Source organism: Ochotona princeps, chromosome 21 (genome assembly GCF_030435755.1).
Source record: "Ochotona princeps isolate mOchPri1 chromosome 21, mOchPri1.hap1, whole genome shotgun sequence".
Taxonomy (NCBI): domain Eukaryota; kingdom Metazoa; phylum Chordata; class Mammalia; order Lagomorpha; family Ochotonidae; genus Ochotona; species Ochotona princeps.
This window is the reverse complement of record NC_080852.1, coordinates 8,802,185-8,815,814: the sequence shown is the minus strand read 5'-3', so window position 1 is coordinate 8,815,814 and position 13,630 is coordinate 8,802,185. Positions and strand designations below refer to the sequence as shown.

The 13,630-nt window shown below is 45.8% G+C and overlaps 1 protein-coding gene across 1 annotated transcript in view; it reads right to left on the bottom strand.

Moving 5' to 3' along the window:
- The window catches only part of FOXP1 (forkhead box P1), a 500,423-nt gene extending 487,543 nt beyond the window's left edge, over positions 1-12,880 (bottom strand). The window contains exon 1 of the mRNA XM_004581618.2: positions 12,751-12,880. The gene's annotated coding sequence lies outside the window, so the exon portion shown is untranslated. The remainder of the gene's footprint in view (positions 1-12,750) is intronic.
- Between the last annotated feature and the right edge of the window lie 750 nt (positions 12,881-13,630).

The following is a 13,630-nucleotide window of genomic DNA, read 5'->3' as shown; positions in this document are numbered from 1 at the left end:
CACTTGAACATGCCGGGATCCCATATAGCCACCGGTTCATGTCCCAGCACGCTGCTTCCCATCCAGCTCCCTGCTTGTGGCGTGGGAAAGCAGTCTAGGATGGCCCAAAGCCTTGGGACCCTGCACCCACTTGGGAGACTTGGAAGAGGCTCTGGGCTTCTGGCTTCGGATGGGCTCAGCTCTAGCCGTTGGAGCCTCTTGGGGAGTGAATCATGGGACGGAAGGTCTTCCTGTCCGTCTCTCCTCCTCTCTGTATATCTGCCTTTCCAATAAAAATAAATAAATCTTTAAAAAAAAAAAGACAAATGGATGGAGCATCTGGGTCAAGCTGACAAGAAAACAAAATCAAAAACTTCATTTTAGGCTTTCTAGCCCAAATCTTCACACAGTAGCAGGCTCCCCACTGTGAGGACTGAACAGTCGGCCATCAACTGCAGGAGCTTCTGCTGCCGGGACCCGTGTGCAGTCACCTGGCCGGGAAGGGAAGCCCAGGCCAGCACACCATACTCCAGGCAAAGACGAACGATGTCTCTGGTGACAGTTTCCATAAGTGCCAGCTTCCCAGACTTGGAACTTCGGAAGTAGGTTAAGAAAAGTCAAGACACGTTCACTGCCAAATGACAAAGATGGTTTTGTGAAAAAGAGAATTTCACGTAACCGTGCACACCTACGCAAAGGATGCCTCTTGACTCTTACGGCCATTGTTGCGGTGGAAAACAGCCACACTGGCCACGGCTCACTCGACACGAAAGGGAGAGGCCAAGGGCTGAGGAGGCAGGGATGTGGGGGTGTGGGGACGCCCTGGGGGAGATCTGGAAGTGTTCTCGAGGCGTGGAGAAGCACTGAAGACTCTGAAGGTGCGAAACCAGGTGATCACGTGGGAAACCCAGGTGCAGCAGACCTGAGTGCCACCGAAGCCCAGACCTCCGCAGCCCTCGGGGTTGGTCAAATACACAGCTGGCTTCCTCCAGCGGGGCTGGTCACCGTCCCCAGGTCATTCACTTCTAGTCCGCCTGCTCACACACAAGCAATGCTCTCGCCCCCAGGCTCCCACCCAGTTGTGCTGCACAGGACTGACACAGACACACACAGCCCCTGCACACACTGCATCCCCATCCTGGGAACCGGAGACACACAGCGGGAATTCCACTCCAGTGATTCTGAGCTGCATTTCCTTGGCATCTGACGACATAACAACTCTTTTCGAATACTTTATGTGTATTAGTTCTTTGCACCGCATAATCAACTATGAGTCGCCACTCATGTTTTCATTTTAAATGTGACCAAACTAAGGAATCATGAGTTGTGGCATATTAAGGACTGTCCCTTGGTAAGCAGCAGAGCCAGGCCGCACACCCACCCAAGCTATCGCCGCCATCCCTACTGCTGGCTGCATACTCAAGGGTCTGCCTTGTAGGCCCAGGGCCTGGGATGCAGTCATGTTTTCACTTAACAACACCACTCTGCAAAGCTTCCACCTCAGTCTACCCTTGTCACGTTCTCCTCTCTCATCCTGCCTGTTCCATTACAATGGATTGCAAGACGATCACCTTGCCAGGACACGAACACTCCAGTTCAGCCAAGTGCACTTCACCAGGCTGCGTACCAAGACGCTGGATGAGGAAACACTCTTCCAGGTCATCCTCCCATGAGGTTTCCTCAGACATATCCGTTACACTTCTCTTCCTCAGCCAGGATTTCCACCTTCCCTAACTAAAGAGAACCGCAGCCCACATCTCCTCCGCTCAGTGCCACTTTCCACTTCAGCCCCCGCTGGATGAAAATGTGTCTCTTCTTCCTTAAACTTTGCAAGTGTTTATTAATATTGCCTTTGTGTGCTAATTACAATTGTCTGCATATTTAGCATAAAAAACAACAGTCTAAAACTTTTTAAAAATATATTACTTTGGAGCCCGGCGGCGTGGCCTAGCAGCTAAAGTCTTCGCCTTGAACGTGCCGGGATCCCATATGGGCGCCGGTTCTAATCCCGGCAGCTCCACTTCCTATCCAGCTCCCTGCTTGTGGCCTGGGAAAGCAGTCGAGGACGGCCCAAGGCTTTGGGACCCTGCACTCGCGTGGGAGACCCGGAAGAGGTTCCTGGTTCCCGGCTTCGGATCAGCACAGTACCGGCCGTTGTGCTAAGGGAGTGAATCATCGGACGGAATCATTGGATGAATCTATCTCTCCTCCTCTATGTATATCTGACTTTGTAATAAAAAATAAATAAATCTTTAAAAATATACATATATATATTACTTTGTATCTTCCAGAAAATTCACCTCAGTTTCAGCTGGTACGACATGAGAACCACACATTTCAGAAAACCTGGGATTCCAAGAGAACATATTTTTAATGCCACTTTTCGAAGTCTACTTTGCCTTTATGGCCTATCTCCCCTTTCACTTCATCTCTGCTCTGTTCTCACTTTTCCTTCCGGTTCTGTGTTTTCTTTGTATTAAATCAAGGTATCTGGCAGGCACCTGGGTTGGAGTTCCACCTCTGGCTCCTGATTCCAGTTTCCTGCTAATGCAGACCCTACAAGACAGCAAGCGATGCTCCATTAACCCGATTCCTGCCACCCACACACGGGTTAAGTGTCAAGTTGGATCCCCGGATGGAATCCTCCTGGTTTCTCACTTCCGCCCTAACCCAGCCCAGGTGTGGCAGGCAGCTGAGAAGCAATGGCCAACAGGGGAACACCTGCTTTCTCTCTCTCACTCTTCCTATACGCCCCCCCCAAAAAAATAAATAAATAAAAATTTAAAAGTAGAGTCTTGTTTGCTAAATTTCTTTTATTTTTATTGGAAAGGCAGATATACAGAGAGGAGGAGAGACAGAGGAAGATCTTCCATCCAACTATTCACTCTCCAAGTGGCCGCAACGGCTTGTGCTGCGCCGATCCAGAGCCAGGAGCCAGGAACTTCCTTCCAGGTCTCCCACACGGGTGGAGGGTTCCAAGGCTTTGGGCCATCCTTGGCGGCTTTCCCAGGCCACAAGAAGGGAGCTGGATGGGAAGTAGAGCTGCTGGGATTAGAATCGGCGCCCATATGGGATCCTGGCACATTCAAGGCTAGGACCTTAATCATTATGCTATTGCACCGGGCCCCGTTGTTTGCTAAATTTCACTCTAAGTAATATGGAACAGCCTAGGTTTGCTATTACATGATGAAGCACATTAAGCTGCCATCTGCAAAGCAAGCATCCTTATGCGTTAGGGTCTGTGTCCTCCTTGCTCCACTTAGGATCTAGCTCCCCGCTAATGACCTGAAAAAGCAGTGAAGCCTGGTCCAAAAGTCTGAGGCCATGTACCCTTATGGGAGACTTGGAGAGGGGTTCCTGGCTCCTGGCTCCAGGTTCCTGACTTCTGCCTGGCCCTGCAATGCCCTGTGGTCATCTGGGGAGTGAACCAACAGATCTGTCATCATCTCTCTCTCTTTCAAATAAATAAGTAAATAGATTTTTTTAGAAAAAATGGAAGACTACATTAAAATGCGAATTAAACAGAAGCTGAAGACATTCTTATTTCGTGTGAAACTGAAGAGCAAAGGACGATGCTAAAGGCCCGTGCGCGAGCTCACAGCGCTGAGCCCTCCCCGACGGCTTCAAGCCTGGAGCCTGGCAAACCACAGGCCCATGGGCCACATCCAATTTACAACCATTGAGCTAAGAATAGTCTTCACTCCTAAAGGATTGGGTGGAAATGAAAATAATACTACTACTTAGTGACAAGTGAAAAGTATGTGAAATTCAAATTTCAGTGTCTGTAAATAAATTTTACTGGAACATAGCCATGCCCATTCATTTACATACCGCCTATGGCTGCCATGCGTTATGCACAGCGCAGTAAGCCGACACAGGGCACCAGGCAGATCACAAAACCTAAAAATTCGCTATTAGCTGCTCCACGGAAAAGATTCACTGAGTCCTGACACAGACAGGGAAGTTGGCAAACTCAGACACACACACGAACTTTTTAAAAATCAAAGCGTTGTTTATTTCATGTATTTGAGAGGCAGAAAGACACAGGCTGACACAGGTTCGCTCTCCCTGAAGGACGACATCAATGACCAGGACTGGCTCGGCCTGAAGCTGGGAGCAGGGGCTCCAGTGCACAGGTGTCAAGAGATCCAGCTCCCTGAGCCACGGGCACTAGCTCCCAGGGTGCACGTCAGCCAGAAGCTGGAATCATGGGCCAAACCAGCACTCAAGCTCAGCTGCCACTCTTGTACGAGATGTGGGTCCCAAGGGACATCTTAACCACATTGCCAAACGAAGCTGCCCATCCACCCCAGTTTCTGAATCACCAAAGTTTTCCCAAAATACCATGCAGTAGAAATCAAAAGGGGTCCCAGGAGCCTCTGGGGGTGCTCAGCACCATAGCCTGGCACTGGAAACTGGACCCCGTTGGATGCACCGACAGCCGGCGACAGGGGCCGTCAGGCCTCGGCTTTCACCAGCCCGGGTTCTGGCTGCTGTGATTTCTAATGCCGTGCTGCAAACTATTAACCATCCTAAGGGTAAACTATCCTGATATCTTCTTAAAGCAACGACATTATTAACAATTAAAAAGCTGTTGCCCCTCCACATGCACAATAACTTTCTTATATTTTAATACGCATATCCATAGTCTGATTATAACAGCACGGAGAGATTGACAGGAAATGACTGAGTGTAATGGCTCCAGAGGAGACACTACATTGATCAGTAAATAATACACGTTTCCTGAAGCTGTCTAACTGCATATTTACACTTGTCAGCTCGCATACACGCTGAAGACAGAATTCCTTTTCAAACGTCCATGTACACACTCTGATACCGAGTTTTAAAATGTTCTTTATGACAAAAGGTACACTTCTCAGCTATATGAGGCTAAGCTTTAAATTTGATCCACCAAAGAGTGCCACCTGGAGCATTTGCGGCTGCATCTTTAGTACCAAGGTATTTGCAAATGACTAAACAAGGTTAAAATGCAGTTGCATGTAGCAGGCATCTAGTCCAGCACTTGCAAGGTGACATGGGCTGCATTCACGACTTTTCACAGCCAGTGAGGAGGACTCTCTCAAAGCTCTCCCTTGGCAGAGAAAGAAAGAGAGGCTTGGAGAGAGAAAGGAGACTTGGCTCGGGTTTCACTATTAACAGACCTGGGAAGAGGAGAGGAGTTTATCCTTCAAATTTCAGAGATGAAGCTCTCCCTTGGCAGGCTATGGGCCAGTGCCTGGAAATCTGTATTTCACATTCTTCCCAGGCAGTCCTGAACACAGTCTGAAAAACAGAGTCCCAGGGACTTGGCAGGGGAGGAGGAGAAAGACCACACCGACGTGGGTTCAAGTTTTCTCTGCTCCCCTCCAACACTGCCCATGGGAGGAGAGAAAAAGTACAGGGAACATCGTAGCCTCTGGCGCCATCACCCAGGCTCATCTGTGACAGCTCCCATCACATTCCAGGTGAGCGCTCACCTGGAATGTCAGAGAGCACTCGTATCTCCGGCAGATGACTCCTGGCTGAGGGGCTTAGCTTCTGCCCACCCTAAAGTACCACATCAATCATACTTCTCCAGTAATACAGGGCTGGCTGGGATTGGGAGGACAGGGTGCCAAGACCAGCTCTACCTTATGACTGATTCGTCAACCTCGAGACCAGACGGCGAACTAGACAATCCCCTTATCACCCTTGCCCTCCCACACACATGGTTTTTATGAATCAAGTGATCACAAATATTAAAATCTAGAGAAAATAGAAAACGGATCCCACCCAGACCCATTTCATAGATTCTCAAATTATCAAGGCTCTGCCCCACACTTTCTTTCCTTTTGAGTATTTGCAAAGGAAATATCAAACGACGTGTCATTCCCACCCCCCCTACATCATTTAACATGCAACTTTTAAACCTGGAGACAAAAATTCTGAGATCAAGTCCTGCGTTCAGAGGCTGGGGACTGTGGGAGCTATCAGCAGAGCAGGGGGCATCTCCTCCTGCTAAGAGGACCTGCAAGCATTCACTGCTGGGCCCAAGGCCGTGACCCCGGGAGACTTTCAGACAAAGGAAAAGGCCAGCATGGAGGGATATTTGGGGGGAATAAATTACTATCACGGACTCTATAAACATCCTGTTTATAGAAAAAGTGTCAGTTTTAAATGAGCGAGATTAGATCTCGTTCATCAAGGTAAATATAAACAAAATCTCTCCTGCCAGAATCACATCTAGATCCCTTAAAAAAACCACCAGATTTGGGGCCAGCATTGGGCAACAGCACGTGAACCCACCACATGCGACGTGAGCATCTCAGAGCAGAGCACCCATGCAAGTCCCGGCTGCACTGACCTATCCAGTTCCCTGTTCATGGGCCTAGGAAACAGCAGATGTCGGCTCCCCACCACACGGAAGGAGGCCTGGATGAGGCTGCCAGCTCCTACCTCTCGGCTCCTAGCTCTGGCCCGGCTGAGTCCCAGCCATTTGGGGAGAGAACCAATGGACAGAAGATCTCTTTCTTCTAATTATCTTTCTGCCTTTCAAATAAATAAAATAAATTTTTAGAAGGGGAAAAAAAAAAACCCACAGATCTGCTCAAAAGAAGACAAGGAAGTGGGACATCATCAGGGTTAAATCCAAGAGTGAAACAGGCCTTTCTTGGGGGTCCCTTCCACCTCTGCCTCTGGCTTGGTGTCCCAGGCACGGGACTTAAACACAGAGCTTCTGTCTTTTCCACAATGACCCCAGAGCACCAGAATACCCAGAATGCAGAGACACCGCCAGGATTCCATGAGACAGCCACCATGATCCCCAAAGCAGAATCAGAAAAGTGGGTGGCCAAAGAACGGCTGCCCATGACTGTTTACTGTCAAAACTATTGAAATCTCATAGGACCCTGGAAGATAAAAAGATTCTATCTCCTCTCTCATGAGCCTCTATCAACCATCTGGGCAGGACTGTACAGTAGGCACTACCTGAGTGCCACCCCTAACAGGCCGCAAGCAGTGTCTGCCCATTCAGTCACCCTGGAAGACAGCCCACCAATCACCCCACCCTAGGCAAGGGGAGCAAGGTTAACCACCAACACATGCACCTACAGTCGCTTCCCCAACTCATGCTGCCATGACTGAGACAAATAAAAACATCACACTGAAACAAAACTGAAATGCACATTCATTACATGATAGTCTAAATGTGCTCACGGCTCCTTTTTCTTTAGGATGCTGTGTGAAGGATGGCAGTTCTCAAGAGGCAGCTCAACAGCCTCCACACACTTTGCCTGGGAGTTTCCTTCTCTCAGCCTCTGTGCAGGACTCTGACCAAGTTAAGAGAAAACCAAACAGCTTCAAAAACAACTCGCAATCTGCTAAGTTCCTAGAATTTTACATCACGTGAAGTATAATAGCTACATGCTTTCCTCCCTGGTACGGTGCTTCGGCATATTGATAAAAACCAAGATTAATATGCAAAAAGGAATTGTAAAGAACTCGCCCTGCCCAGGTCAGCACCTGGAACATATCTATGCCCCTCCCTTTGAGAAAAAAACCTGTATTCAGAGAGTGAAAGTCTAAGCTCGGTTCTCACACCACCACTTCCTCCCTATGCGAGGAAGCCTCACTCGATACACGTGTACAAAGACAACAAGAGCTGCTTTTTGTCTCTTCCAAAGTTACAGAAATTAAAAAAAAAAAATCCTAACACTGTAATGCTTCAAACAACACTAAAACTAGATGAAGGGTAGAAAGTAAACTAGGTATCACACCAGTCAAATCCACCAAGTACACGTGTCCAAAATGGAATCATGGCACAAGTCCTGTCATTGCCAAAACTGCACGTGGGTCAGTCTTTCTTGCATGAAACAGACACAGGCTATGTGCCCCCTGTGTGCTACTAAGTGCTGAGCACCTGGAGACACAGACTGCCTGGACGCCGCTGTCTTACGTTCTGTGTTGCTTCTACCCACAGGAATGGTGAGTCTGCAGGCTTTCCTGCAAGAACTCAGGTGAAAGAATTCGAAGGCTACATCCACATTCCAGGCGGAAGTGATCCATTAATGATGTTTGCCTGAGGCATGGGAAGGCACACACACAACAAAGGGTTACCAAAAAAAGGGTTACCTTCTGGAAAACCAGAAGGACTTCCAGCCAGGGGCTAGGTTAAAGGTCTACAGCTTTGTGGAGTGACATAGCAATACAAAAGCCTGTCCACTACCTCCAACGCTTACAGTGACTGTACGCCCAGAACAATCTGTGTGTAATCCCACAGGGCGCTTAGAGGGGAGAGGAAAATACCTGTAATATAAATGCAGATCACCTTTATTACAAACTTGGATCATATGCTCAATCCTAGACTAATTTCCTATATCATAAAACCTATATTCAATTTTATAAATAGCATACACCAAGAATCATAAATTCAGTTAATGCAGAAATGTAACAGATTTTTTTTTTTTTAATAAAAGTGAGAAAAGGCTACTTCCGAGCAAATGTCTGACAGGACAGAAACACTTCTCTCCTTGAAGACGTGTTTTTCCCTCTGACTCGCCCTCCTTGGGGGACGTAACTAGAGAAGAAATAAATTTCACAGCTAATATATAAGAAGTAACATGTTTAACATTATCCAATGAATTTATATCTACCTGCACCATATAAATTTATCTCACATAAACTGTCACCTCCAACAGAATTCATTAAAACAATGTTATAGCTTCTGAATTAAATGCAATCTTCTAATTGGAATTTAATCATACAATAGTAGTTGGCGGATTTTCTTTTTTAACTGACAAATGGAAGAATTCATTAGTTTGTCTTATAATGCTGCCTGAAGAATTTAAAAGTACACGTGACATGGGGTCAGGGGAGGACAGGCTGGCCATTGCTGGGAGGAGCAAGTGGGCTGGGGAGGAGGGTGATGGCCCTTTCTTCAGCTTCAGAACCACCCGCACTGCTTCAGGCAGGAAAGGACAGATCCTCCCGCACCATCTGGAATTACCACCTAGCTAACATATTCCATTACCTCCACGTAAATGTCATGTTAATTTCTGATCTTCATCAAGCCAGACAATGGATTCCACCATTGGCCCCTAGCCAATTAGCTTTGTGGAAAATATTCAGCCAATTACATTATTTCTATTAGGTTAGGGACTGGGGAGAAGGGCAAAATAAACGCCTCGAAAATACTTCAGAGATAAAATGTAAGTTGACACTGTCTCCGCATGCTGGAGCCCACGTTATACAATCTGATAGGCAGCTGCCAGCACTCATAACAGCTTATTAAATCTAGCCTCTCTTTATGGCACGAGTGAAGATCTGTATTTTTACCAATATTAGGTTCATTGTGTTATGAAAGAGACCAAAATACTTAAGATCATCCGCTCTGGCTTATAAAACTTATTATATAGTTTATTAAATTGTTAAAATTACTTTTCAAAGTCAAAATTTCAGGGACTGGAAATTTAAGCACAACAAAGTGGCTTGGCCACTGACGGGCTGCAGCCCAGGAGAGCCTGCCAGCCAGCTTTTCTGTCCCAAAGCGCCTGTCAGCTGTACCCACCTTCTCCCAGAAGCTGTGGAGCCACCACCCTACCCCAAAACCAACAACAACAAAAAAAAGGTAAGAAAAACTGACATTGTCTAGCTTTAATTAGAAAAGCAAGGAACTCCCAGTCCTATCAATCATGAAGTAAGACATAATTTCCCACGTTTTCACCTCCTCTTAGGAAGTCAAACATTAGGAATTTGATTATGAGAGAGATCAAAGAAGAAACTTTAGGCAAATAAGGGGAAATGACTCTGGGCAAACATGACATAGTCATGTCATGTGACGCTCATACTCTCAAACAGCATCCACGAGCCAGGGATAACGGCTCAGCCGGAACAATGCAGTGCCTTAGCAGAGACTCACAAACAAACTCACATGTTCAGCAACTACTCAACTCCTCTACGCTCCATGCAAATGCAGACTGTAACCTCATGGCTAGCTGCCTACTAAGCATGCAGCGGGCTCAACAATTCCTCGCTCTCGGTGTCCATGACGCGCATGAGGTAGGCACCAGTAAAACCTATGGCGTAAGGGTGGGTGATGCCTTCCTGGTGAACAGTGGCATTAAAGAACCCAGCACACCCAGAGCCCCGATGTGTGCAGCCCTCCTTTCCGTTTCCTGTCCCCTACATTAATTTGTTATGCAGGCCTGGCTATCACAATTTGTGTGACCTTAAAAGGTTTGCCACCATAATCTATCTGTGTATTCCATTTCTCTCAAAGTTTCATTTTCTTACAGCCGAGTGAAGCAATTGGCTGTTCTCACCACCTACTCTAGTGACTGACCTGTTCCACCATGAGAACTCTTGACCATGAAATGTTTCACTCAGAGTTTATTTTCAGCTAAAATGTGCCAAATTATCAGCCATATTGATTAATCTGTGTTTCACTCAATGAACTGTAAAGTTCTCGAAGACGTATGACTGTGAATAAACTTTTGACAAGGGAAGGGCTAACGAGCAGACACACAATGCACGGAGAGGCGCTATGGCATGGAGGGGCTGATGGCATCATAAAGGGAGAAAATCAGTCCTTGGGGCAAATTCTGAAGTGTGCCTTAAGGGAAAAGTGAGAAGAGGATTTAAACAAAATCAGAATAAGTGCTCCAGCTAACAGGGCTTAGGGTGCCTCTACTTGCTACAGAATGAAGGGAAGTTTATTACGATCTATTAATTATAAACCACTTGCATATTTAGAAAGACAAAGTATTCAACTGAGTCTAACAATGCATTTTGCCCAACAATAGATCATTTTCATTACAGTTCTTCAGATTGATTTTTCAGATAGTGGGACTTACCCAATTGAAATTATTGAATAAAATGAGCCTCATTTTCAATAAATCCATTCATGTGGTTTTGTTAAATTACATACCACCAATTTTATGATAGCGAGATTGAGTCAGACTCTCTCAATACTGAAAACAGAAATGACAGGCAACCCAAAACCTGAGTTTGCCGATATTTTACTATCTTCAGAAGTCTAACCACTGCATGCATTCTCATTTGTATCTAACACCGATCCTAGAGTTTGTTCTTCACTTTACCAGATTCCCCCCAAAACAGAATTTAACACAGGCCATCTGCTCCTTAACCGACAGACAGTTACTCAAGTTTGTCACAGTTGCAAGGCAATGCAAAACCTCTAAAGAACCAATGGCAACCAAGGGACTTACCCAAGAGCACCCATTAAAATTATCCAAGACCCCAATACTGAAAATTCCACAACTCCCTTAGCCAGTTCTTTCCACTATGGACTTCCTGCTTTAGGTGGTACTGCTTACTATCTGCCCTAACGTATGGCCAAATAAAGAAAGAATATGGTGAAGAAGCTACAAGACTCAACTTTTTTCCTTCTATCTCTGGCTCCAGCAGAACAGAACGAACATCAAGTAGTGTGAGCGAAACACAAGCCGATATGAAAGTGGATCTGAAAGTCAACAGGCTCTTTGAGGATCATCTGGTCCCTGCTATCTAGGTTAGTTGCTTCAGTGAGGCCTTTTGAAAAAGATCTATGAAAGTGCAGGCATTTTTCAAAATGACCTCTAGCTATAAAATCTTTGAACACTTGGCCCAAATAGACACTGCATGAGTGTGTCTTAAACAGATATTTAACAACAGAGGTTTGCTGAGCTGACTGGGCTGTGCTAATCTCTTTAAGATATGCAAGAAAGGACCAGTGATTGGGCAACAAATAGTGAGCATTCATTCCCGACCAAGCTCAGTGACTCAGCCACCCCAGGGAGACCCTACAGACCCTGACCTGTGCCATGTGTAGACAGAGCAGGTTCAGACAGACAACTTCTAGGGTTCCTCTAACCCACACGGTTCGTCATAAATAGGAACTTGTGGAAGAGAGAGATCAATGTTTCACATGTCAAGCAACTATTCTTTCGACTTCTGAGAAAATATGTCGTTCCCCTATGTGTCTCTCCAGTAAATAAAACCTGTTTCAAAGAAAGCTTTACTAAGACAAACAAGGAACATTTCTGACAATGGATGTGACCACTAAGTGCCATCCAATACAAAGCCAGAAACCAAATAATTCCTCCTGAAATTGACCTCATCCTATGACAAAGCCACTACTAAATGATGTCAGTTTTCACCCAAGACATTTGGTCTCAACAGTCATCCTTTCTGATAAAGGCAGGTCACCACTGTGTTCTCACCACAAGGAAACCATCAATTTCTAAGGAAAAATTAGAGAAACATCAAATGTGTAAAACTGACATAAAAGTATCAAGCTCCTTCTGGTCTCTAAAAATTCAATGAATAAGCTATGGTTTTAACATGCCCAAGAGTTTTTCTTGAGAGCCCAAAGTCTCCACAAGTCCTATCATGAGGCAAGTCCAAATGGGACTCACTGAATGTACAAATCAGGCCAAAAATTTCCTCATAGAGGTCATTATAGTCTTCTTCCACGACAGCTCGTGTGATCATTAAGTTTTCCATAATGACACCAAAAACTGGGACTCATGTGGTTGAGCATGTGGTCTTGTAATTTTGACAGTCCAGCCTTTGGAATCTTTTCAGAACAAGCACAAAGGTCCAGCCGAGTCCCCCTCTGCTGATCGTACATCCTGAGATTGCAGCATGAATCACCCAAGGGCTACACCAGCAAACAACGGCGGAGTTTGTCCCTTCTTCTAGATTATCACTTATCCTCGGGGGGTGGGGGGCACTATCCTGATGGAGTTTTAGACTCGTGAGTTATCAGGCAAAGAGCCACCGACACACACTCACCCTGTTGGCTAGCAGGCATCACATCCGCCCATTCACGGCTGGCAGCAAATCAGAGAAGGGATCGAAGCCCTCACCATGGCTGAAATGGTGCGTCTGGAAACTGCAAGTGGCAGCCAAAGCTCCTGGGACACTGCAACACAGAAATATTTTTTTACATATAACTAAGATGTTACTTCTAAAACCACCACTTCCTTACACTTGAAAACAGCAAGGCACACACAGCACTAGAGGTGGGGGAAAACACCGCTCAGCCGACGTTATGCCAAAGCCTCCAGCCCGAGCCTGCCACACACAAATCAGAAATGGTGTTTTGAAAGATGCATTTAGCAACCACCTCACCTCTTACACTGAAAAGGCTTTCTATTTACTGTGGACTCTGCAGAAAATGCCTCAAACATTCTAGCATGACAAAAATATTACGTCCTATTAGAAGAGTTCGGATTAGCAACAAGCTGTTCAAACTCAATCTTCACACAAATGCACGCTCTTAGGAAGTAATGCTCTTTTGCAACAGTTTAACATATTCAATCATGCTATTAAATTATTTTTAAGCTAACAATAATGATGATCATGATGATGATGGATACTACAACCAATACAAGACCCAACCATCATGGTTTCTATTCTCCCTAATAACATCCTACAAATGACGGTCAATAACACAAGGAAAATACTCATAGATACTTGTATCAAGAGAGAATAACCAGTGGCGAAGGCCTGGCTCAAAACCAAAAGCCTGATCCCTGCGCTGTGGTGAATCAGTGTGCATGGAACAAATCAGGATTCCAGGCTCTTCGTGTGCAAGTCCAGGTCCCTTCTGCTTGACGTTTCTGTCTTTCTGACAAACTGTGTGTCTTCTAAATAACCTGGGCTATTAACT